Below are 26,161 nucleotides of genomic sequence, written 5' to 3'. Positions count from 1 at the left end.
ACCAATCATGCCTTCCCAATAGGTCTCCAAAATCTTAACTCATTTCAGCATTAACTCAAAAGTTCACAGTCCAAAGTCTCATCTGAGACAAGGCAAGTCCCTTCTACCTATGAGCCTGTTAAATCAAAAACAAGTTAGTTACTTCCTAGATACAATGGGGGTTCAGGCTTTGGGTAAATATAGCCATTCCAAATGGGAGAAATTGGCCAAAACACAGGAGCTATAGGCCCCATGCAAGTCCAAAATCCAGCAGGGCAGTCAAATCTTAAAGCTCCAAAATGATCTCCTTTGACTCCGTGTCTTACAGCCAAGTCACGCTGATGCAAGAGATTGGTTCCCATGATCTTGGACAGCTCCACCTCTGTGGCTTTGCAGGGTACAGCCTCCCTCCCAGCTGCTTTCACAGGCTGGCCTTGAGTGTCTGCAGCTCTTTCAGGTGCATGTTTCAAGCTGTCAGTGGATATACCATTCTGGGGTCTGGAGGATGGTGGTCCTCTTCTCACAGCTCCGCTAGGCAGGACGCCAGTGGGGACTCTGTCTAGGGGCTCTGACTCCACATTTCCCTTCCATACTGCCATAGCAGAGGTTCTCACTGAGCGCCCCACCCCCACAGCAAACTTCTGCCTGGACATCCAGGCATTTCCATACATGCTCTGAAATTTAGGCGGAGGTTTCCAAACCTCAATTCTTGACTTCTGTGTACCCACAGGCTCAGTGCCACAGGTTTGGAACTTGCACCCTCTGAAGCCATGGTCCAAGCTGTACCTTGGCCCCTTTTTAGCCATGGCTGGAATGGCTGGGATGCAGCGCACCAAGTCCCTAGGCTGCACACAGCAGGGGGACTCTGAGCCCAGCCCACAAAAAACATTTTTTTCTTGTAGGCCTCCAGGCCTGTGATGGGAGGGGTTGCCTCAAAGGTCTCTGAAATGGCCTAAAGACATTTTCCCCGTTGCCTTGGCAATTACCATTTGGCTCCTTGTTACTTATGCAAATTTCTGCAGCTGGCTTGAATTTCTCTTCAGAAAATGGGTTTTTCTTTTCTATCCCATTGTCAGGCTGTAAATTTTCCAAATTTTTATGCTGTTTCCCTTTTAAAACTGAATGCTTTAAACAGCACCCAAGTCACCTCTCGAATGTTTTGCTGCTTAGAAATTTTTCCTGCCCAATACCCTAAATCATCTAACTCACGTTCAAAGTTCTACAGATCTCCAGGGCAGGGGCAAAATGCTACTGAGAGGTGACAGCGTGCTGGCAGTCCTCACAGCCCTTGCTCGCTCTCGGTGCCTCCTCTGCCTGGGCTCCCACTTTGGTGGCACTTGAGGAGCCCTTCAGCCCACTGCTGCACTGTGGGAGCCCATTTCTGGGCTGCAGGTGGGAGTCGGCTCCCTCAGCTTGCAGGGAGGTGTGGAGGGAGAGGCGCGAGTGGGAACCAGGGCTGTGCACAGCGCTTGCGGGCCAGCTGGAGTTCCGGGTGAGCGTGGGCTTGGTGGGCCCCGCACTCGGAGCAGCCGGCCGGCCCTGCCGGCCCCGGGCAGTGAGGGGTTTAGCACCCGGGCCAGTGGCTGCAGAGGGTGTACTCGGTCCCCCAGCAGTGGCAGCCCACCGGCGCTGTGCTCAATTTCTCATGGGACCTTAGCTGCCTTCCCAAGGGGCAGGGCTCGGGACCTGCAGCCCGCCATGCCTGAGCCTCCCACCCCCTCCATGGGCTCCTGTGCGGCCTGAGCCTCCCCAACAAGTGCCACCCCCTGCTACACGGTGCCCAGTCCCATCGACCACCCGAGGGCTGAGGAGTGCGAGCGCACGGCGCGGGACTGGCAGGCAGCTCCACCTGCAGCCCCGGTGGGGATCCACTGGGTGAAGCCAGCTGGGCTCCTGAGTCTGGTGGAGATGTGGAGAACCTTTATGTCTAGCTCAGGGATTGTAAATACACCAATCAGCACCCTGTGTCTAGCTCGAGGTTTGTGAATGCACCAATCGACACTCTGTATCTAGCTGCTCTGGTGGGGCCTTGGAGAACCTTTGTGTCAATACTCTGTATCTAACTGATCTGATGGGGACGTGGAGAACCTTTGTGTCTAGCTCAGGGATGGTAAACGCACCAGTCAGCGCCCTGTGAAAACAGACCACTGGGCTCTATCAATTAGCAGGACGTGGGTGGGGCCAGATAAGAGAATAAAAGCAGGCTGCCCCAGCCAGCAGTGGCAACCCACTCGGGTCCCCTTCCACACTGTGGAAGCTTTGTTCTTTTGCTCTTTGCAATAAATCTTGCTACTGCTCACTCTTTGGGTCCACACTGCTTTTATGAGCTGTAACACTCACCACGAAGGTCTGCAGTTTCACTCCTGAAGCCAGCGAGACCACGAGCCCACCAGGAGGAAAGAACAACTCCAGACGTGCCACCTTAAGAGCTGTAACACTCACTGCGAAGGTCTGCAGCTTCACTCTTGAGCCAGTGAGACCACGAACCCACCAGAAGGAAGAAACTCCGAACACATCCGAACATCAGAAGGAACAAACTCCAGACGCGCCACCTTAAGAGCTGTAACACTCACCGCGAGGGTCCGCGGCTTCATTCTTGAAGTCAGTGAGACCAAGAACCCACCAATTCCGGACACACTACCAGTCTCTTTGCTAAAACATAGCAAGAGTCACCTTTACTCCAGTTCCCAACAAGTCTCTCATCTCCATCTGAGACCACCTCTGCCTGCGTTTCATTGTCCATATCATTATCCGCATTTTGGTCAAAGCCATTCAACAAGTCTCTAGGAAGCTCCAAACTTTCCTACATTTTCCTGTCTTCTTCTGAGCCATCCAAACTGTTCCGCCCTCTGCCTGTTACCCAATTCCAAAGTCGCTTCCACATTTTCGGGTATCTTTTCAACAGTGCCCCACTCTACTGGTACTAATTTACTGTGTTAGTTGGTTTTCACACTGCTGATAAAGACATACCTGAGACTGGGAAGAAAAATAGGTTTAATGGACTTATAGTTCCACGTGGCTGGGGAGGCCTCACAATCATGGTGGAAGGCAAAAGGCACTTCTTACATGGCAGTGGCAAGAGAGGATGAGAGAGAAGCGAAAGTGGAAACCCCTTACAAAACCATCAGATCTTGTGAGATTCATTACTACCACGAGAACAGTATGGGGGAAACTGTCCCCATGATTCAATTATCTCCCTCTGGGTCCCTCCCACAACACGTGGGAATTATGGGAGCTAGAAGATGAGATTTGGGTGGGGACACAGAGCCAAACCACATCACCATCCTACCACCTTGGCCTCCCAAAGTGCTGGGATTACAGGCGTGAGCCACCACACCCGGCCCAAACCCAGTTCTCCCATTGGCTATAGGACTTCACTTCTGGAAGCTTTGGTCCGTTTGCCGGTGAAATGGAAATACTAGTGGTCAATTGTTCTCATGTTTAAATGAGCTCACAAATATGAGTGCCCAGTTAATTTTAGTGTTCTTCATGCTTTCTATGTCTGAGATTCTCCGAATCTCCTGTCAATCTGTTAAAACTTACTGTGAGCACCATTGTATTCGCAGAAGAGAGGAATCACAATCCTGCAATTTTTTTTTTTTTATATAGGAGTAAAATCTTAAAGCAGAGCAAGTAGTTTTAAAAAGCATTCAAAGCAAAGCCTTACAGAAGGAAGATAATTTTTTTTAGGCTGTCTCAGAATGTTCAACTTAGATTCAATTACTTGCAGCAATAATTAATAGCATATTAATAAATGAAGCTGGCTTTCTAGAAGTAACAAAGCCAGAGCAGGACATGAGCAAATGGCTGCTCTTGGCTCTTAAACCTCTGCCAAGAAGAAGGGGGAGCCTGCCAAGGAATGTTGGGGGGGAATTATCAGGCTTGTGGGTTTGCCAGGGCAGAATTAGCCAGGCTATAATGTGTGCAGGTGGATTGGGGGGTGCTGTGCAGATGGGAAGATGGCTGGAAACAAGGCAGGATGGGAGGAGGTGGGAGGCTGCAGGGGAGGGCTTGAAGGACTGTGGGAAATAGGGGCCGTGGTTGTGAAGGAAAGTGGTGGGGCACTGGGACCAGGAATTGGGCCCTGGAGTTACAAATGAGCCTTGCTTATAAGGCCCAATATTCAGTGTCAGAGCTGAAAAAGGCCTCAAGGTTAAGGTGGCTCTAACTTCTCATACAGATGAAAAACTGAGGCCCTAAGGTGTTTGGACTGCCCAAGGACACACATGTTTTTTAAAGAAAGAGCCTCATTTTATATGGCTGGCTTTGTAGGGGTCATCCTCAGAGACAGAAGTCCACCATCATGTTTCAGCCAAAGTAGAATAGAGGTCCAGCAAATGCTGAGCTCATCTTGGAAAAGTCCCAGAACAATGCCAGCTGCTTGCCCATCAATGTTCCACAGACAGAGGGTCTCATACGCAGACACATACCACTGCAGTCTTTCTTTTGGAATTTGGAGATCGTGGGAATTGAAGCTCACTGTTCTAGCTTTTTAAAATATTTTTGTTGCTACTCCAACAAGTGTTTACAATATTTATTATAATAAAATACTAACACTGATATGAACCCGACACCAGTTTATGGAAATGACTCAGTCTCCCTGGTCCTCTGTGCTGAGAAAGGGGCATGTCACTGGATGCCTGTGACCAGCCTGGATGTCTGCAAAAACACAACTCCCAACCACCCCTTCAGATAGTCTCACAGGAAGAAGTGCCCACTCCCCTGCTGACTTACACTCAGAGCCACTGGGGCTTCAGCTGGAGGGCTGGGGTTGGAGACTGTACCTGGATGACCTGCTCACTCCTGGGCTCCTCCTCTGGGCGGAGCCTCCCCATCTACACTCCTCCCTGCAAGGAGAGAGCCTAGCAGTGGGGAGAAGGTGGCCGGTGGGTTTTGCTGGAAAAGAGGTGCCAATTATAGCCTTTATTAGACTCACACCCGCCGTCTCGCTGCCTTTCGACTGCTCCAGACCACACACACACTCAGTTTTCCTGCACTGGAACGGGAGACCTGTGTGGTCCTGCCGGCTCACTTATAATAAATCTGTGAGCTTAATAAAAGGCATCACTTCTATCTTTTGATCTCTCTCGAGTTACTCATTAGCTCTGGGTAACACACTTCTTGACTGACAGGCTCTTCCCAGGGAAAACCCAGGTTTGGTGATTCTTCAAACAAAAAACGATGTGTGTGTGTGTGTGTGTGTGTGTGTGTTGGGCATGGGGCACACTGTGATTTGTGGAGGAGGAAGAGGGGAGGAGGAGCTTGGCCATCTCAGAAGATGTTTAGTGCAATCCCCAGAGGGGAATGAGCTTCCCCAGGACCTGCTGCTGCTGGTGGAGGGCTCAGGGCCCTCGGGGTGTTGGGCCCTTGTGGGCCTCATTTCTTCCAGTCCTTCCTGCTCTCCTTCACAGTCCTTCTCAGGACTCTGTTCCTCCATGAAAGCCTCTCTGTTTACTCTCTGCCTGCTCTAAGTCTTCGCCTTAATCCAATCTGCTTTTGCTATAGACACGCTAAGGCCACTTTCTTGTGTAACCTTTTGCCTATAAATTCCTTGAAGTCACCAATATTCCATTTTCTTTCCTACTCCTTGGCCCTCCTCAAGTCAGCCACACCAGCCATTTGTGGGCGTTGGCTGCCCTTCCTCTGGGTGAGACACTGGCCTTAGGTTTTTTCTGAGTCTTCACAACAGCACAGTGAGGATAGCTGAGGGAAACTGAGGCTCAGAGAATTTAGGCGACTTCCCTGAGGTCACACAGATAATAGACAATGGATCAGGGACCCCATCCTAGGGCTGCCTGAATCCACAGGCACTGCTTATACCTACATTGCCTCTAACCACCCACACTGGGCCCTCCTTGTGAGCTGGTCCCTGCCTTTTGCACTCCTTCTCCACCCAAGCTCAATGTCGAGGTGAAGTTCCCAGTGTTCCTGTCTCACTGGGACTCACATCGTGCCCACTTTCTCCCGATGACTTCACCCTGGGCCATGGGCTGCTGTGGGAAACCACAGCCACTTGGAGAGTCGCAGGGAGGATGCCAGACTCAATATCGACTCACTGTGTGTTGGCGTTTCAGCTGACAAAACAAAACTACCAGGCCAGCCGTGCTTGGCCCTCCTCACCACACAGACACAGCCTTCTTCACAGCCACCTCCACGTGAAACCGTAGGCTCAGGGGCCACAGCAGAGGCAGCACTGCCAGTTGGCTAAGGGTGCAGCCTCAGCAGTCAGCTGAGGTGGGGTTAGCGTCTGTTTGACCTTGAGCAAGTTACCCAGCTGCTCTCTTCAGCCTCTTCCCATATAAAAAGGAAGATAATAATTGAGCTCACTTCACCTACATGTTAAATGAGATTACCCATGCAAAAGAGCCTGGCATCCAGGAAAATCTTTTGTTTAAAGGTTAGGTATGATTAGGGTTATAGGTTGAATTGCATCCCCAAAATGATACATTGAAGCCCTAACCCCCAGGACCTGTGACTGTCATTTTACTTGGAAGTAGGGTCTCTGCAGATGTAACCAAGTTAAGCTGAGGTCATTAGGGTGGGCCCTAAACCAATATGACTGGTTTCCTTATAAGAAGACAGAAATTCAGACACAGAGAGGAAAACACCGTGTGAAGACACAGACACAGAGGGGAGACAGCCACGTGAAGATGGAGACAGAAACTGGAGTTGCACTGCCGCAGCCAAGGAACTCCTGGGGCCATCAGAAGCTGGAAGAGGCAAGGAAGAACTCTCCTCTAGAGGTTTTGGAGGGAGCGTGGCCCTGCCGACACCTTGATTTCAGACTTCTGGCCTCCAGCCTGTGAGAGAATAAGTTTCTCTTGTTTTAAGTCACCAAGTCTGTGGTACGTACAGCAGCCCTAGAAAAGTAATGTAATTAGTATTAAAAAGATCATTAGTATAGGAGCCCCAAGACCTCATAGTTTGACTTTGCTTCTAATTAGTTGTGTGCCCTTGGACAAATTATAGAGGCGTAGGCTATAAGAATTGGAAAAGACCTTATGGCCAGATGAAGAAACTGAGGCCCACAGAGGGTGGTGACTAGTGCCTCACCCCACTGAACCTCAGTTACTTCATCTGTAAACACGAGATAAATATGCCTACCCTGCCTGCTTCACCAAGCTGTGCTTGAGAAGTCAATAAATCACTTAGGCAGACCAGTTGCCATCATGGTCATGGCAACACACAGACTACTTTCTGCCTTCAGACCAGCACCATGGTCAGTTTCCCAGGACCCTGGTTACTTCTGAAGAAGGTGCCAGGCCTAGGATGAGCTGTTAGAAGCAGATGAGATCAACAGCTCACAAACTGGGCAAATGTGGGACAGACTTGCCACCTGAGAGACATCGTGGATGGCACGGATTGGCATCCACAAACAAGGGCTTGGTCTCCTAGAGAAGAATATTGATGAATCAGGGCACCTGGGTCCTGCACCTGGTGTTGCTGCCCAACTCACTGTGCATTCTCAGCCAAGTCCCTTACCCTCTCTGGGCCTTCACTTGCCTGTTTATAAAATGTAGAGCTGGGACCTGCAGTCAGGTTGGCATGACTTCAGTCTCTGATCTTAACCACCATTATATATTGCCGAAGAGATGAAGAGATTTGCCATTCCTGGGGATACAGGGCATAAGTAGCATATATGTGTCCTGAAATCATACAGCTAACAGGCTCAGGAGGTCATCTGGTTCAATGTGCCGGGTGATAACTCATAAGCAGATATTTATATCATGTCTGGATGTTCCAGTGATGTTTGCCTCACTCCCCTTGAGGATGCTCATTCTGTTGGCTTGTAAATAGTCTCCTTATATAGGAAATGATGAATATAAAGATTAAAAATTTATACAATTCTTATTTTATAAAATGCTTCGTTTCTGGGTTTGTTTTGTTTTTTTTTTCTTAGCCTATATGACTTTGGGCAAATCACCTTGCCATGCTTAAACTAATGTGGAGACATTGTGGAGTTGCTGCAAAGGGGAAGAAGCGTAAGGCTGTGGAAGCTGTCAGCACCCCTGGATCATGGCAGGTGCTCAAGAAACATAGGTTTTTTTCCTCCCTTATGCTGATCTGGAGCTAGGAGATTACACCTACTCTGTGCTTCTGTCAGCGCTGAAGACAACATTCAAGTGGTTGCCAAACTCTTAGCATTCATATCACATTCCTCCTCATCCTCATTTTCTTCTTAGTCATCATAACTAACAACTGCAGCAGCATCAACCTCATCAGCAGCACCAACATCCTCCTCATCATCATCTTTATCAACATCCTCACCAATGTCATCATCTTCTAACATTATTCTCTTTGTTACCATTGTCACTCCATATACTTGAATTAATACTAGAATTTACCATGTGTATTAGTCAGGATTCTCTGGAGGGACAGAACTAATAGGATAGATATATATTTAAAGGGAAGTTTATTAAGTATTAACTCACAGGATTTCAAGGTCTCACAATAGGCCGTCTGCAAGCTAAGGAGCAAAAAAAAAAAGCCAGTCCGAGTCCCAAAACTGAAGAACTTGGAGTCCAGTGTTCAAGGACAGGAAGCTTCCAGGACAGGAGAAAGATGTAGGCTGGGAGGCTAGGCCAGTCTAGTCTTTTCACTTTTTTCCGCCTGCTTTATATTTGCTGGCAGCTGATTAGATGGTGCCCACCCAGATTAAGGGTGGGCCTGCCTTTCCCAGCCCATTGACTCAAATGTTAATCTCCTTTGGCAACACCCTCACAGACATACCCAGGATCAATACTTTGCATCCTTCATTTTAATCAAGTTGACACTCAGTATTAACCATAACAAGTCTACCCTTTGTCAACTTGAACCCATACACATCTCTTGAGATCATACATAACCTTTAAATTAATACACTAATAAAGTCATGATTATGCCTAACATAATACAACTATCCTTCTTACAACCAGAAATGTACCAATCCCCAACCCAAATGCTATTACACAAAGTTAACAATACTTAAATGTTGATATAAAGTCAATTTTGTATTTTTAGTAGAGACAGGGTTTCACCATGTTAGCCAGGATGGTCTCGATCTCCTGACCTCATGATCCACCCATCTCAGCCTCCCAAAGTGCTGGGATTACAGGTGTGAGCCACCGTGCCTGGCCCACAAACACGTTTTTAACAAAAGAAGGAAGAAATGCTCATGACAATTGCAGTCCTCGTTTCTGCAACTGGTCACGTGGTCATAGCTGGTATTGATGATTACCTTCTTCTACTACACATTCTATATTCCCTTTGCCTTCAGCAAGCACCTCAGCAGGTGGTGGGTTTTTTATTGGTAGAGTGACACAAAACTTCATTCCTGAAGGGCCTGGGGAATTTGTAGTCCTGCTTGGATTGGGCCTTTGTAGTTTCCCATTGACCTGAATCACAGGGCATAGTAATACTAAGAGACGCCCTAATGGATCTCCTGTATTCCATGCATATTCTTTCTTACTTCTGCTGTGGAGTAGTAGACTGATTTCATCTTGATAGTCTGGGTAAATAACCTGGACTGTAACTCCCTTCCTAGCCTGCTGATTTAAAGGTAGGAGGAGCCCAAAGTGTCCAGGTGGCAATCTTAATTTCCAGTTTAATGGAATTGTTGTTGGGTCTCCTGGTGGCAGCATTCCTCCCTCTGAAAATAAGACGTCTAGGCCAGCAGAATGTAATGTCACGGGAACAGGAAGCAAAATTTTGCTGGTGGATCACTAGGGGTGATGGTGAGTGATGCCACTTCAACTTCCACCTCTTGATTCCTGGACCCGTGAATCCTGGCTATGGGAGAGACAGTACCATATATTGGATGCTGCTTCAGAGCATACATGGCCTTCTGAAGAACTTTGCCCCAGGCCTGCAAAGTATTGTCACCTAGTTGGCATTCCAATTGTGACTTTAAAAGGCCATTTCACCCTTCTATCAATTCAGCTGCTTCAGGATGATGAGGAACATGGTAAGACCAGAGAATTCCATGAGCATGAGCCCACTGCTGCGCTTCTTTAGCCATAAAATTAGTGCCTTGGTCAGAGGAAATGCTGTGTGGAATATCATGATGGTGGATAAAGCATTCCATGAGTCCACGGATGGTAGTCTTGGTAGAAGCATCATGTGCAGGATAGGCAATCCCATTTCTGGAGTGTCTATTCCAGTGAGGACAAACCTCTGTCCTTTCCATGATGGAAGAGGCCCAAGGTAATCAACCTGCCACCAAGTAGCTGGCTGATCACCCCGAGGAATGGTGCCATATCGAGGACTCACTGTTGGTCTCTGCTGCTGGCAAATTAGGCACTCAGCAGTAGCTGTAGCCAGGTCATCCTTGGTGAGTGGAAGTCCATGCTGCTGAGCCCATGTGTAACCTCCATCCCTGCCACAATGGCCACTTTGTTCACGGGCCCATTGGGCAATAACAGGAGTGGTCGGGGAAAGAGGCTGAGTGGTGTCTACAGAACAGGTCATCCTATCCACTTGATTATTAAAATCCTCCTCTGCTGAGGTCACCTGTTGGTGAGCACTCACATGGGATGCAAATATCTTCACAGTTTTTGACCACTCAGAGAGGATCATCCACAGATCTCTTCTCCAAATTTCTTTGTCACCAACTTTCCAATCATGCTTCTTCCAAGTCCCTGACCATCCAGCCAAACCATTGGCTACAGCCCATGAATCAGTACATAATCACACATCTGGAAATTTCTCTTTCCATGCAAAATGCACAACCAGGTGCACCACTTGAAGTTCTGCCCACTGGGAAGATTGCCCTTCACTGCTGTTTTTCAGGGATGTCCTAGAAAGGGACTGTAGTGCTGCAGCTGTCCACTTTTGGGTGGTGCCTGCATATCATGCAGAAGCATCTGTGAATCAGGCCCTAGTCTTCTATTCCTCTGTCAACTGATCATAGGGAACTCCTCATGAGGCCATCAGTGCAGGCTGGCGGAGAGAAGTCAGGGTGGCAGGAGTGGAGACCATGGGCATTTGAGCCACTTCCTCTTGTAACTTACTTGTGCTTTCAGGCCGTGCTCGAGCTCAATCACGTTTATACCACTTCCAGTTGATGATGGAATGCTGGCGTCCATGACCCACTTTATGGCTAGATGGGTCAGAAAACATCCAGTTCATAATAAGCACTTCAGGTCACATGGTGATTTGATGACCAATCATCAAACATCAGTTTCACCAAAGCCCAGTAACAGGCCAAGAGCTGTCTCTCAAAAGGAGAGTAGCTATCTGCAGAAGATGGCGGGGCCTTGCTCCAAAATCCTAGAGGTTTCTGCTGTGATTCACCTGTGGGGCCTGCCAAAGGCTACAAACAATATTCCTATCTGCTGCTGACACCTCAAGCACCATTGGATCTACTGGGTCATACGGCCCAGATGGCAGAGCAGCTTGCACAGCAGCCTGGACCTGTTGCAGAGCCTTCTCCTGTTCTGGACCCCACTCAAAATTGACAGCCTTTTGGGTCACTCAATAAATAGGCTAGAGTAACACACTCAGATAAGGAATGTGCTGCCTCCAAATTCCAAGTAGGCCCACTTGGCATTGTGCCCCTTTCTTGGTTGTAGGAGGGGCCAAATGCAGCAACTTATCCTTCATCTGAAAAGGAATTTCTTTACAGGCTCCACACCACTGGACCCCTAGAAATTTTACTGAGGTAGAAGTTCCCTGAATTTTAGTCGGATTTATTTCCCATCCTCTGGAATGCAAATGTCTCACCAATAAGTCCAGTGTGTTTGCTACTTCTTGCTCACTGGATCTAATCAGCATAATGTCATCAATGTAATGGACCACTGTGATATCTTGCGGAAGCACAAATCGATCAAGGTATCTCTGAATGAGATTATGACACAAAGCCAGAGAGTTGATACACCCCTGAACTAGGACAGTAAAGGTATATTGCTGGCCTTGCCTGCTGATGGCAAATTGCTTCTGGTGGGCCTTATGGACAGGAATGGAGAAAAAGACATTGGCCAAGTCAATAGGTGCATACCAGGTACAAGGAGATGTGTTAACTTGCTCAAGCAATGAAACCACATCTGGTACAACAGCTGCAATTGGAGTCATCACTTGTGCCACTGTCATTCTCCAAGATCTATTTGTCTTCTGCATAGGCCAAATGGGAGAGTTGAACGGGGATGTGGTGGGAATTACCATCCCTGCATCTTTCAAGTTCCTAATGGTGGCACTAATCTCTGCAATCCCTCCAGGGTTGTGATATTGTTTTTGATTTACTATTTTTCTAGGTAGAGGCAGCTCTAATGGCTTCCATTTGACCTTTCCCACCATAATAGTGCTCACCCTACCAGTCAGCCCATGTGGGCATTCTTCCAGCTGCTAAGTATGTCTATGCCAATTATGCATTCTGGCACTGGGGAAATGACCACAGGTGGTGAAGCTGAATCTCAGAGAACCAAAGTGACTCAGGTTCACAGAGCTATAATCTTCAAAAGCAGGAGCCTAACCTAGGTTTTTAGTAGGTATATCATCGAGCCAGCTCAGGTTACACATGGCTGAGGTAGGAACCTGCAAGTGTTCTTCAGTGATGTTTGATATACTCCATCATACCTCATGAGTCTGACTTTTCAAACCTTAAGATCTTATGCTTGAGTGTGTGGGTGTGTGTGTGTGTGTGTGAGAGAGAGAGAGAGAGAGAGAGAAACAGAGAGAGAGAGAGAATGTGCATATCCCTGGAAACCTCTGGAGCTTTCCTTCTGCCAAGCAGACTTGGGATTCAGCCCACACCTGCAAGATTTGGATGTCTTTTGTTCCCCTGAGAGTCTCACTCTGCCTGGCTAATTCAGGCAGAGCTTCCTGCTGCCTCCTTACAGGACGCAGTTCAGACCAGAATATTAATGGAGATTACAGCAAGAAGAATGATAGATTTGTGCAGGGGAGCGAGCTGCCTGGCAGAGAAGCTAGGTATCCAGGTAAAGGCCTTCCATGGATGATCTTGAAGCACTCACTGGAAGCAGGATGGGATGTAGTGGGCCCTTCCCAGAGATGCCTAGAACTAACCCATGTCCTGAACTGTGTCTAGGACAAATCTGCCCACACCCTTGTTTTTCTAGATAGATGATGTGCATGCATCTTTTTTCCTTCTGCATGTCGAATTCTACCCAATATAATAGAGTGCAGCCCAGTACACGTATAGCCCAGTTTGACTAGGATAGTTAGGCTCGCATCTTTTGTCCTGACACCTCATCCAGTTTGCCACTAGTCACCATCAAAAGTGTTCCTATTTAGACATTAACTATAGTACATTCTTCCAAGGTTGAACATCAAAGAAAACAGGTGACAAGGACCATCAAATGAGAGGTTTGTCGTGTGGCTCAGTTGGAAGGGCACTAGACTCAGAAGAAGAGGTCTTAAATTTATCACTTAAGTGGTAAACTGTACCACTTTCTGCCTAGGTAGGACTCAGTTGTCTCATATGTAAAATGGGCATGATTGTACCCACTTCAGAGTTGTCAAATGTGAATGGCCTTACTAAGCTCTGTTCTGTTCTCTGCAGCCATTCCTTTTAATGATTTGTTTTACTTTCATTTCTCAGTTTCAAGCCAGCCAGTTTTTCTTCAAGGTAGTTAACATCTGGTCCCATGGAATCAGTGGGGATGTTGGGCCAGGGTCAGGGAGCTGTGAGAATCTAGTTATGCTTGGAAAAATCCAACCCATCTCTCAGTGCTGCAACAGCTGGAGCAGCCATGCCCCAGGAACTGCTAACTGGAGAGAGATATTTGAAAGATCTTGAAGATTATAAAAAGCACTTACTCGTTGGAGGTTTAGGAAATTGGAGCCAAGAAAGCAGAAAAGTGGTATTGGGAGGTGGATTAACTACAATAAAGGGCTGAATTTGTGCAGGGGAGGAAAGGATTGAAGTCGGCCCTGCAAAGCCATGCCCCTGGGGAAGCTGGCTCACAGTGGTCTCTCTAACCTGGTTACTGAGCGCAGCCCTACTCACCAAGTCCTATGTTGGTGAGTTGGACATGGTGGACACGGTGTGTCCAATGCAGAAGACACTGCCAACCTTTGCTCTGGCTGTTTCCTCTTCTTGGCAAGCCCCAGTTCTCCCCACCATGTGAATGCAGCCACTTTTCAACAGCCAACTAAAGACTATTGATGTTTCCAGCTTTTCCTTGACTCCACCTGTTCCAAGAAGTGTGAATTGCTCCATTCTCATTGCTTTACTCTAAGCTAATCGGTTTTGCAAATGTTGCCATGTTTTATAAGAGACTGTCTGTATCTGTCTTCCTCCATCCACTATGAGCTCTGAGAGGACAGACACTCTCTCCACAAATCCCCACAACCCCAATGCTTCCAAGAGCGACCTTGGTCAAGTTAACGTTGCAGAGACTTTTTATCTGGACCCAAGACATTTTGATCCTCCTGTGCTGGATATTGTTTAAAGGTGGCCTGCATTTGTTCCTATCCCCTTCTATGCACTCCAGTGTACTGCAGAGGCTAGAAGCCTGAGAGCTACATTTCCCCAACTCCCTTGCCATCAAGGTCAAGGTTCTGCCAATGGCCAAATTTGCAAGAGATTTGGCAGCTTTAGCAGATGGAAGTTTTACGGTGGCCAGCGATATTTCCCGTGCTCTGCCTGTCATCTGTGCTAGCAGCAGCAGGTTCCTGCAGCCTTCTGACCTCTGGATTGCAACTTCCCAGGGAGCCTGACCAAGAGTCTAGTGGTGGTCCCTGACTCCACCCCTTTACTCTAAGTACCTCATTCCCTGCAATACACTCTCTTTTTGAAATACCTAAAGTGTTTTTTTCTTTTTCTGCACTGAATCTGGATGATACAACATTATACTGACCTGAAACTATTTGAACTCTGGGTTTATAAACAGAAAACTTTTAAAATAGAACTATACTAATATTAAAACATTTTCACCAAGAGAATATTTTTGGGATCAAATCTCATTAAGCCAATATAATTTCTAGATTGATTTTCTATATGGCATAGTTACACACCTCCCTCTCCCATTTTCATTTTTATTTTATGGAAAATTTTTTATCAGGATTGTGTTTTCTTCTCTTTTTGCTGTAAAACTTAATGAAAGATTCAGTTATCAAAGGGGGTTTTATTTTTGTCAAATTCAATAATACTTATCCTATCTTCTAACATTGTGATTTTTATTTTGTGGTTTTATGTCTGCCAAATCTAATTTTCCTAGTGAGATCCTGTAATTCTCAATTTTGCTGAGAAAATTTAATTATTCTGTCAATTTTTAATCCATAACAAATTTTACCATATACAGCTTTAGCTGTTGACAGTTTAATTAGATGTTGAATATTTTTACACAGCCCAATTTTTCTTAGATCAAATTTTTGTAGCTTTGATGTTTCCCACAAGATATGACTCTTCAGTTTTTCTCTCTGCCAGATTTCACTGTGCACCATTTTAGCTGGTATCAAATTTCTTTCTTGGTTATTATTTGTACAGGTCAATTCTAACAGTAATTGTCACCATAAATTAATTGTATAAAGATCGATTCTTTCCATTTTTTTAATTGAAGCAAATATCATCAGAAGGATGAAGATAGAGGATGTGTATGCATAATAAAATTTCTTCTTTTGTTTCTTCAACTATAAAACCTACTTGTTTTGATGATTAAATTAAACAACACACAAAATACTTAGCATATTCAAAGCATAAACTCAGTAACTACTAGTAATTATTATATTAATTCCAGAGATTTGTGAGCTAAATTGAACTGTTAACCCTGTGAGATGGGTATCATTATTATAATCTCATTTTATACCCTAGGAAGCAGAGTGGATTGGTGGCTGGCCATGCCACTCCAGGCCATGGGCTCAGGCCTTCTGAGAGTGGATGCCAGGCCCTTCCTCCTACTCTATATAGCTCTGCAGGGAAGAGAATGTTTCTGCCCCAAAAGGAGACAGCTCAGCTCTAGGACACATCAAGTGGATATAGGAGTGATATGCATGCCAAGTTATTGTAGAAATTCCACCAGAACATTGGCAAGGGCAGGCTGGGATAGATCTACCCACTGGAAAACAGAGTAAATATAACAAAACACCAAGCCAACCCCAGAAAGTTCGGGCACCAGGCAGAACTCACGAAACAAAGACCACTGAAGGGGGCCAATGACACCTCAGAAACCCCAAGAGCTTTGGGCAAAAGGGACCAGAAAGGAGCCTGATCGTACCAGAGATAATGAGACACCTGCTACCCATCACCCAGTGCCCAGCTGGCTATCATGGTTTGAAAGAAAGGCAGGGCAACAGAGGGAAACAGCAGCTCATTCTGAACATTAACTGGGGCTAGGCCAGGGCCAGGGCTACATGTTAGTTCCCTGTTGCTGCTATAAGAAATTATCACAAATTTAGTGGCTTAAATGATAAAAACATATTATATTACAGTTCTGGAGAGCAGATGTCTGACATGAGCCTCACTAGGCTAAAACCAAGGTGTTAGCAGGGCTGCTCCTTATGGAAGCTCTAGGGGAGATTCCATTTCCTGGATGTTTCCTATTTCTACAGGCTGCCCACACTCTTTGGCTTCCTTCAGCAACTCCAGGCTGAGTCCTTCTCCCGCTGTCATCTCTTTGGTTCTCCCTTCCAATTTTCTCTTCCACTTTCAAGGACTTTTGTGATTAGACTGGGTCCATTTGGATAATCCAGGATAATCTCCCTATTTTAAGATAATCTAATTAGTAACCTTAATTCCGTCTGCAACCTTAATTCCATTTTGCCAACTAACCTAACATGTTCACTGGTTCTGGGGATTATCAACACAGAGACATCTTTGGGGCCCATTATTCTGTTACCACAGGCTGACAGAAGTCAACCAGGGTAAAAGTAAGGGCATGAGAGGCCAGATCACTATAGAAAACTGATCACAACCTGCACTACATTCTAGTTATTGGGCAAATTCCTGGGAGATGGTATGATGTAGCTTTGTTATCAGGCAGAAGTGGATTCGAAGTCTGGCTTTAACACTTAATGACTGGTTAACAGCCACACTGTGATATTTCCTCATTTGTAGGGTGGTGATGTTAATACCTAAGTCACATATTTTTAGCAAGAATTCAACAAGACATTATGTATGAAAATGCCTAACGTATTCCAAATATGCTTAATGTCCTTCTACCATTGCTCACTTTACAAGATGCAACTTTTGTTTCCTTCCGAACATTCATTTATTTGGCAAATATATATGGAACATGAACTATGTGCTGACTACCATATAAGGTGCTGCAGGAGAGGCAGTACATGGACTCTATCCACCTTCAAACACACAACAGAGGGTAGAGGTGGACAACAGGCCAGGCAAGAGGCTGTAGCAGAGAACTTAGAGGAGGATGGCAGGGTTTTTGCTTCTTCCAAGAGCCTCATGAGTCATACTTTACTGGGCAGTGACTGAGGGAGTCCAAAATCACACAGCAAGGAGCATCAGTGGGAGAGGCCAGATGTTAAGAGCATAGACTTTGAATTCAGACCTGGATTTTAAAAATAAACCTTTATTATTTAAAGTTCCAAATACTAACAACAGAAGAAAATATAAAACTGTGTTGTCTAATTCAGTAACCACAAGCCACATATGGTTATTGAGCATTTGAAATATGACTAGTTCAAATTGAGATGTGCTGTAAGTGTAAAATATCCATCAATTTCAAATACAGTATAAAAGAGAATGTAAAATATCTCATTAGTAATTTTTATAGTAATTATTTTGGATATGTTTGGTTTAAAATATTATAATTAATTATACCTTTTATTTCTTTTTAAATTTGAATACTAGAAAATTTTAAAATTACATACATGGCTCATATATTTGTATTGAATTAAGCTGGTGTAGAATAAAGAATCTACAGTTTGAATAATTACTTAGCTTCCATAATTACCAACTTCTGAACACTCTTGTTCAATCTATATTCCCACCAGCCTCTGCCTCCACTGAAGTAAATCCCAGACATCATATTATATTGTATGTAAATATTTCCATATGTATCTCTAAAAGGACTACCTTTAAAAACATAATTTTATTATTACACCTAAAAAACTAATAATAATTCTTTAATATTATTGAATAACAATGTCTGGTTCCAGACAAGATGTAATAGACACATTTCTTTCTCTTCCTCCAAGTACAGCTAAAAACCCTGGACATAATTGAAAGGACAAATATAAGAAGACTCTGAAAGGTGGAAAAAAAGAACTGACTAGGAGCCTCAAGACTTGAGGAATGACATGGTGGCAAGTTCCCGGATTTTTTTTATTCCTTCATCTTTCGTATATTATGGCTTTTACAACCTAGAAATACAAAAAGGTGTAGACAAAATAATCCTCAAGAAAATACTGTTCTGTTTAGGCAAAGGATAACAAAAGGGGCAGTCTAGCAGATAAAAAACATTTTTGAAGTTATTCACTCTATGCCATCCAAACACCATGGGAAAAATGAGGCATCTACCAATTGCAGAAGTCAATTATTATTTGGTGGTAATTAAGTGGCATCCTGCTTTACCCTGCTGGTTCAGTGTCAGCAGAGGCCTGCTAGGATAGAGTGTTTAAATAATTGCCAGAGTTTCATAAAATCCAGCATGTCTAGGATACAATAGAAAAACACCCCTTATACCAAGAACCAGAAATATATCAATTCAAATGAGAAAAGGCAAGCAAAAAGCACCAACATGGAGATGACACAGACATTGGAATCATCTAACAAGGATTTTAAATACAGATATCATAAAGATGCTCCAACAAGCAATTATAAACACACTTGAAGCAAATGAAAAACTGGAATGCCCCAGCAAGGAAATAGAACATGTAAAGAAGAACAAAATGAACATTTTAGAACTGAAAAAAAAATAATAACTGAAAGAAAAACTCAGTAGATTAATTCAATAGCAGAATGGTAGTGAGAGGAAAGAATCAGTAAACCTGAAGATAAATCAAAATAAATTCCCCAATCTGAATAACAGTGAGAAAATAGACTAAAAAAGAACATAGCCTCAGGAGTCTGTCAGAAAATAACAAGAGATCTAACATTTCTGTCACTGGAGTCTTAGAAGGAAAAAAGAAACTGTGGAACTGAAAAATATTCTAAGAAATTATGGCTGAAATTGTCCTAAAATTTTAAATTAAATGGAGTAAACCCCAAACAGGAAAACCCAACAAAATACATAGCAAAACATATTATAGTGAAACTTATGAAAACTAATGACAAAAAAAAGATCTTGAAAGCAATAAGAGAGAAATGACCCCTTGCTAGAGGAGAAAAAAAATTGAATGACAGCAGATTTTCTCATTCAAAATCATAGAAGCCAGAAGGAAGTGGCACAACACTTTTCAAATGCTAGAAGATAAGAACTGCTAACTCAGAAGTCTATGGCCAGCAAAAATATCCTCAAGGAATGGAAAAAAAATCAAGGCATTGTCAGATGGAGAAAAACTAAGAGAATTTGTCACCAAAAGACCTACTGTATGAGAAAAGCTATAGGAAGTTCTCTAAGCAGAAAGGAGAGGATGAAAGAAGAAATCTTAGACCATCAAGAAAGAAGAAAGAATAATAGGGAAAAAGTTAAAATGTAGGTAAATACAATAGATGTTTCTCCTCCTCTTGAGCTTTCTAAATTATGTTTGATGGTTGAATTAAAATTGAAACATTGTATGATGTATTTCTCAACATAGAGGAAATACATAAGACAATTATAAATGGAGGAGGGTATGGAAGCTCAATGGAGGTAATATTTTTACATTTCACATTAAGTGATAAAATGTTTCACCAGTAGACTATAATGTTACATATGTATATGTAATACCTAGAGCAACCACCATTTTTAAAAAACTATGCAAAAACATATATTCAAAAACACTATTAAAAATGTTCAAGTAGGCTGGTTTGATGGTAGTGGGCTATCAGAACTTATTAACATTAGTGTCATTAAAGTTGGTATACAATCTCCCACTGCTAAATTTGACTGGCTTGAAAAAAATGTTCATGCAATCCACAGAAATGCAGGAAAGGGGAAATAGAACAATGGAAAACAGAAGCAATAAACAAAAACAAATAATGAAATGTCATATATCAGCCTTAATATATCAATAATTGCATTAAATATAAATGGTCTGAATACACTAATTAAAAGTCAGAGGTTGGCACAGTGGATAAAAAAGTGTGACTCAACTATAAACTATATGCAAGGAACTCACTTGAAATATAACGATATAGATAGATTAAAAGTAAAATGATACAAAAATATACCATGCAAAAACTAATCAAAGGAGAGTAAGAGTGACAATATTACTACAAAATAAAGTAGGCTTTGGAGCAAATCAAATTACCAGAGACAAAGAGGTATGTAATGTAATTAAAGGGTCAGTCCACCAAGAAGACACAGCAATCTTAAATGTGTATGCACCAAACAACAGTGCATGAAAATATATAAAGCAAAAACTGATAGAACTGAACAGAGAAATAGACAAACCCACAACTCCTGATGGACTTCACTACCCTTTTCTCAGCAATTGATACAACTACTAGACAGAAAATCATCAAGGATACTGAGTTCAACATCACCAACAACCAAAAAGACCTAACTGGCAATTACAGAACACTCCACCAAGATAAAATCTATGGTTCTAGATTTTGGTGAATGTCATTTACTCTGGCCTTGGTGCCCTGCATAATAGAAGTCCCTTAATAAAATGTATACAAAAGTACAAATGATTTTTAGTAACTTCTGATTTTTTTTAGATGATTATTTTACTTGTCCTCTGTGGCTATAAGAAAACTGTGCCCCAACTAATATGCTGAGAACTCAGTGCCTTGAACAGTGCCTAGCACATACATAAAAAATTGTTGGTTATGATTTGTCCTTCTCGAAAACCCTCACAAAGTGGCAGAGAAGACTTTATTACTATGAGTGTCCAGATGTGGAAAATGAGAGAAGTGTTGAAAGTTTTTTCACCATTCACCTCAGCATCCACCATTTTGCAAATTGATATGTTTTCGCAGACCTCTCATTGTAAATTTTGGACTGGACAAAGAAATTGGGTGCTAATTGTCCATTATTTCTGGCAAAGAGTGACTTAACTGCATGTTCATGTTTGTCATCTGACCCCTTCATTGTTGTCATCTCATAAGGACACTGCCTCCAGCTTGGCAGTCCTTTTTTTATCTAAAATAGCTACCAAATCAGTTAACTACAGCTACAGAATCAGAAATTCAAAAGCAGATCAATGTAAGTCACCCAAACTAAAGCATAAAAGGAAAAAACAGTGCATGAGAAAGAAAAAGCTGAAAGTTTTGTCCCAAATTTTTAACTAAATTGAATGCTCCATATTTATTTTTGCACCTTCAAAGACACCCCCTCCTCAATGGCTGCAATACCTCAGTGGGTGTAAGTCCCATCTGAAAGCATGTCCTGTATTATGATTAAGGTCCTTTCTGATGCTGAGGCTTCACCATCACGTCCTGGAATCACCTGGTAGAGAAACATACTTTTCAGTCTACTGTCCATTTTGACAGAAATGTGTGTGAAGAGAGGTCATTTTGGGCTTGGTTAGTTTCCGTTCTCTTGTTCTTGTTTTTCTCTTAGGATAAGGAAGGGGCACACAGGAAAGAGTTCAGAAAGGGAGAGCTCTGTTCAATTCTTATTCATGATCATGTAAGGTTATAATTCAGATCACCCAGCACAGGAGTTCTCGAAGGCTGGCCTATGATAAAAATGTGTGGCCCAGCCATCTCCCAGCAGCTTCCCTGTGGCTCCTGTTTCCTTTCCATTCTTGCATTTTCCATTTTGCCTTTTGCCCTGAGACCAAGTTGGGGGAGAGTAGCTCCCTGTCAGGAAGTGACTGCAGGCTAATGCCTGGGCTGAGCCCTGGGGAGTCGTAATCCACCTCTCCCCAAGAGGCAAACCAAAGACTTCTTCTGATCCTGTCACCCGTGACTGAGGCCAACATGCACATTCCTGCTCCCAGAGTCACCAGCCCAGCTTATATCCTCATCAAAACTGACAGGGAAGTGGAAAAAGAAAAAGAAGAAAAAAAGCATTCACTAGGGAGGCAGCTTAGGGTAGAGAGTAGGGGCGACCTATCATACTCCAGGCAGCTCTAAGCGTGTTAGGGTGTATGAATATTTCTCATTTAATACCACAACAGTCTTACAAATGGTACTGTTATTCATATTTCACAATTAATAATAATATTCTAAGATTTATTAAATGCTCATTGTGTGTCAAGCATTATGCTAAGTGCTTTATGTGCATTACCTCATTTAATTTCAAAATCTCCTATGAGGTAGGTGCTATGATAATCCCCACTTTACAGATGGGGAAACCAAGGCACAGAAAATCTATGGAACTTTCCCAGTCACATAGCTAGTGAGCAGAGAAATCACGATCTGAATCCAGGCCCTCTGGCTCCAGATCTTTTGTTTTTAACCACCTTTCTCCAACTGCTTCATATACGAGGGAAACTAAGGCTCAGAGAGCAAAGTCATTTGTTCATAGTCACACCCAGCTCAGCTACCCATAAAACTCAAATTAAAACACAAGTCTGATCCAAACACACAGGCTTAAGTGGTTCCAAGATGTATAAAGGGAGGAACCCAACATTTATTGCGTAAGTTTCTACTATGGCCCAAGCGCTGGGCCCAGCACTGTTGCAAAAATGTTTAATTTAATCCCCAATCATGGGAAATAGACAATAGGACCCACATTTTTTGAATAAAGATTCTGAGGCTCTGAAAAGCCCAGACCACGGCACACTCAGATGTTGAGTCTTCTGTCCTCCAAGCTGCACTTCGCTCCACGACTACTCAGTCGCATCCTCAGGCATGGGTGAGCCATGGGACAGGCTCCTACTGTGCTCCTGCTCTGGCAAGAGTGAACTCCCTGCCTTCCAGGCAGCCAGCAATCGGAAGGATTTCCCAAATCAGCAGCCCACCTAAGGCCCACTGATTGCATTGGCTGTGATAGTGAGCACCACGGCAGGCCATGAAGAAAGGGGTTTGGGAATGGTGAGGCCTTTTCATGTCCCTCAATTGGACTCTGGTCCAATGTAATCCAAGAACAAAGTGCTGGCCCAAGGAAAACAAGTGTCTCTGTTAAAGCAAAGGTAGTATAATCCCCAGTTTGGGGCAGAGATAAGACTTTCCAGTGATTAAGTTGCATTGGACCTGGAGGCACAAGACCAGCACTTTCAGCTCTGTCTCTATCTCTTTACTAGTGGTGAGACCTCAGTCAAGGGGTAATTTACCATTACTTGGCTCATCTCTGGAAAAGTGATCAAGTGATACTAATCTGAGCTCACACCTGTACATATGGGACCTTAGACAGGGTAACATATCTTCACCATGACTCAGTTTCCTCACCTGTAAATCAACATAATTACACCCACTTCACCTGCTTCCAAGTCCCCACCCTCAGTGCTTTAGTTAAGGTAGATGTCTTCACTTCTTACCTGGGTTTCAGCAATGGCTTCCTGACAGGTCTTCCTGTCTCTTGGCTGGCCTGGATGGCTTTTCCACATCCTCTCCTAGCCAAGCTCACCATCTGTTATGAGTTTTATTGTATCCCAAAAAAAAGATACGAAGTCCTAACCTCTAGCACCTACACAGATGACCTTGTATAGAGTCTTTGCTAGAGTTATCAAGTTAAGATGAGGTCATTATGGTGGGATCTAATCCAATATGACTGTATCCTTAAAAGAACAGGAAACCTCCATGTAAAGCGAGACACACAGGAGTGAGGCTGCAGAAGAAGACATTGGAGTGAGGCAGCTGCAAGTGAAGGGACAGCAGGGATGGACAGTCACCACCAGATGCTTGGAAGACTCAAGGAACGATTCTACTGAGAAGCTCAATGGGGCATGGCCCTCACAACACCTTGATTTCAGACTTCTGGTCTACAGAACTATGAGCGAATACATTTCTCTTGTTTTAAGCCATTCAGTTGTGGTACTTAGTTATAGCAGCCCTAGCAAACACCTTCTCCTTTACAATTGGGCATAGTCCCCTCCTCCAGGAAGCCGCTCCTGCACCAGCCTGGCCAACACTCACGCTGCCACCACCACGCCAATACTGTGCTCCCACATCACCTGTGCATGCCACCTCCCACACTCACCCCAAAGTACTGGGATGGACGATTCACTCGTCTGTCCACTCCACTGATGGGGTGGGGGGTGTGAGTACTTCCACGTGGGACACAGCAGACTTTCAGTGAAAGCAAGGAGCATGATTTCCTTCCTTCTTCCATCCATTCATTTAAAAACTAGCTTTTGAGCACCTATTACCCACCAAGCACTGTTCCAGGCCTGAGGGATATGTCATTGAATCGGACACAAAATATCTCTACCTTCAAGGAGTTTTCTGTTCCCGAGGTCTGGGAGAGACAATTTGTTTAACACATTAAACAAATAAATGGACAATTTCCGATAGTGACAAATGGTATAGAGGAATGTAATGGGCAAGAGAAGGAGCGGTCCTGGAGAATGGAGAGGAGAGGGGAAAGGTTGAGGTGCCTTCACAATGGGTGGTCATCAAAGGCCTCTGCAGGGCAGTGAGGGAGGCCAAGACCATAATGAGAGTCAGCCACACTCTGGAGTGAGTCTGCCTTCCTCAGGACAGGCTACGTGGAGTTTGGGAGGGTGTCTGTGGTGCTTGTCATTTTGTTACCAGCTTCTGTGATTTATAGCGCTGAACCCTACCTCAAGTAGGGCTCAACAAAACAGTGTTTTGTTGAGGGACTGTCTGAAGGGGGGTGTTATGAGAAGAGTCAGAAACTGCAGAAAGGGCCTAGTATACTGTAGGTATTCCATAAATGTTCTCCTGCCCCTTTCCCAACATTGTTGGCAGCACAGGTAAACTTGGAGCCCATTGGTTCTATACAATTTGTCCATCACCTCTCCAAAGAGGCCGGTTTCCGGAGGCTGCTAACCACCTTGACTGCCTTCTGCAACCCACACACAGTGCCAGGAAGATATTTCAGTCCCTTACAATGCAAGCCTTTAACACTGGTGATAAACACTCTTACTGAGAACAAACGAGTTAAACTTTTAAAACTTTTTCACATCCACCATATCCCTTCATCTTTCCAACAACGCTTTAATGCAGAAAGCACTATCTCTGCCATTTTATAGGTGAAAATCCCATCTCAGAAAAGGGAAAGATAGCCCAAAAATTCCTCCACAATAAGCAGTGGGGCCCTGCCTCCAAATTCCATGCTCCTCCCACCACATGACAGGTGGGCCGGGAAGAAATTCCAGTTCTTAGATTCACCAGACCGAGGGAGGCTTGGGGAAGTGACACCTGTTAATGCAAAGCCATGTGACTAGAAGCTGCCACGGTGTGACACCCACAGGTGGCCCTCAATGAATATTGTCATTATTGGCAGTGAAATTTCCAGAGGCAGGGAAATTCACTGCTGGCTAGATAGGCGCCACGAGCAAGGGGTCAGGGGCTCCACATATGAGACTCTCCAACAGCTGGCTCGGTGACCCAGGGCACATCAGTGAACCTATTGTTTCATTACTCTTTTGTTTATAAAACGAAGTAACAAACAAATTAAAGCAAAACAAAACAAAAGGAAAAACAAGGATAAGTTTCGTTCCCTTCCTCCATCACAGGGCAGCTGTGAGGATGAACCAAGGCTAGAAAGTGGAGCTGAAGGATGAGGGGATGCTGCTGTGCGCCTGGAGGCTCACCCAGTATCTGACTAAACAAGATGCCTATCCAGAGAGAGGGAGAGAGACAGACAGAGATGGAGAGGCAGAGAGACCCTCCTTCCAGAGAACCCTGGGATGAAAGACAGAAGATGGTTGGTTCTCAAACCAGTGGCTGGGGCAAGTGTCCTCCAGCATGTGACATGTGTGCTAAATCAGTGGCCAATATACACGGCTGTTTCTCCCACAGCCGGGATTCCCAGGTCCCGATGAAGGAGTGGAAATGGGAGCCGCTTCTCTCACTAGTCCCTGGTGATCCACACCCAGTGTTTTGCTTCCCAACTCCACGACTTTGGGCCTTGCTGGTCTGGAGGTCTTAGTCCCTGTATTAGTCCATCTTCTGTTGCTTATAACAGAATACCTAAAACTGGGTAATTTATAAAGAAAAGGAATTTATTTCCTGCAGTTCTGGAGACTGAGAAGTCCAAGGCCGAGGGGCCACATCTGGTGAGAGCGTTCCTGCTGGTGGGGGCTCTGCAGAATCTGAGGTGGTGCGGGGCATCACATGACAGGG

The sequence above is a fragment of the Symphalangus syndactylus genome, chromosome 14 (genome assembly GCF_028878055.3).
Source record: "Symphalangus syndactylus isolate Jambi chromosome 14, NHGRI_mSymSyn1-v2.1_pri, whole genome shotgun sequence".
Taxonomy (NCBI): Eukaryota; Metazoa; Chordata; class Mammalia; order Primates; family Hylobatidae; genus Symphalangus; species Symphalangus syndactylus.
The sequence above is the reverse complement of the archived record's forward strand: the minus strand, read 5'-3'. Positions refer to the sequence as shown.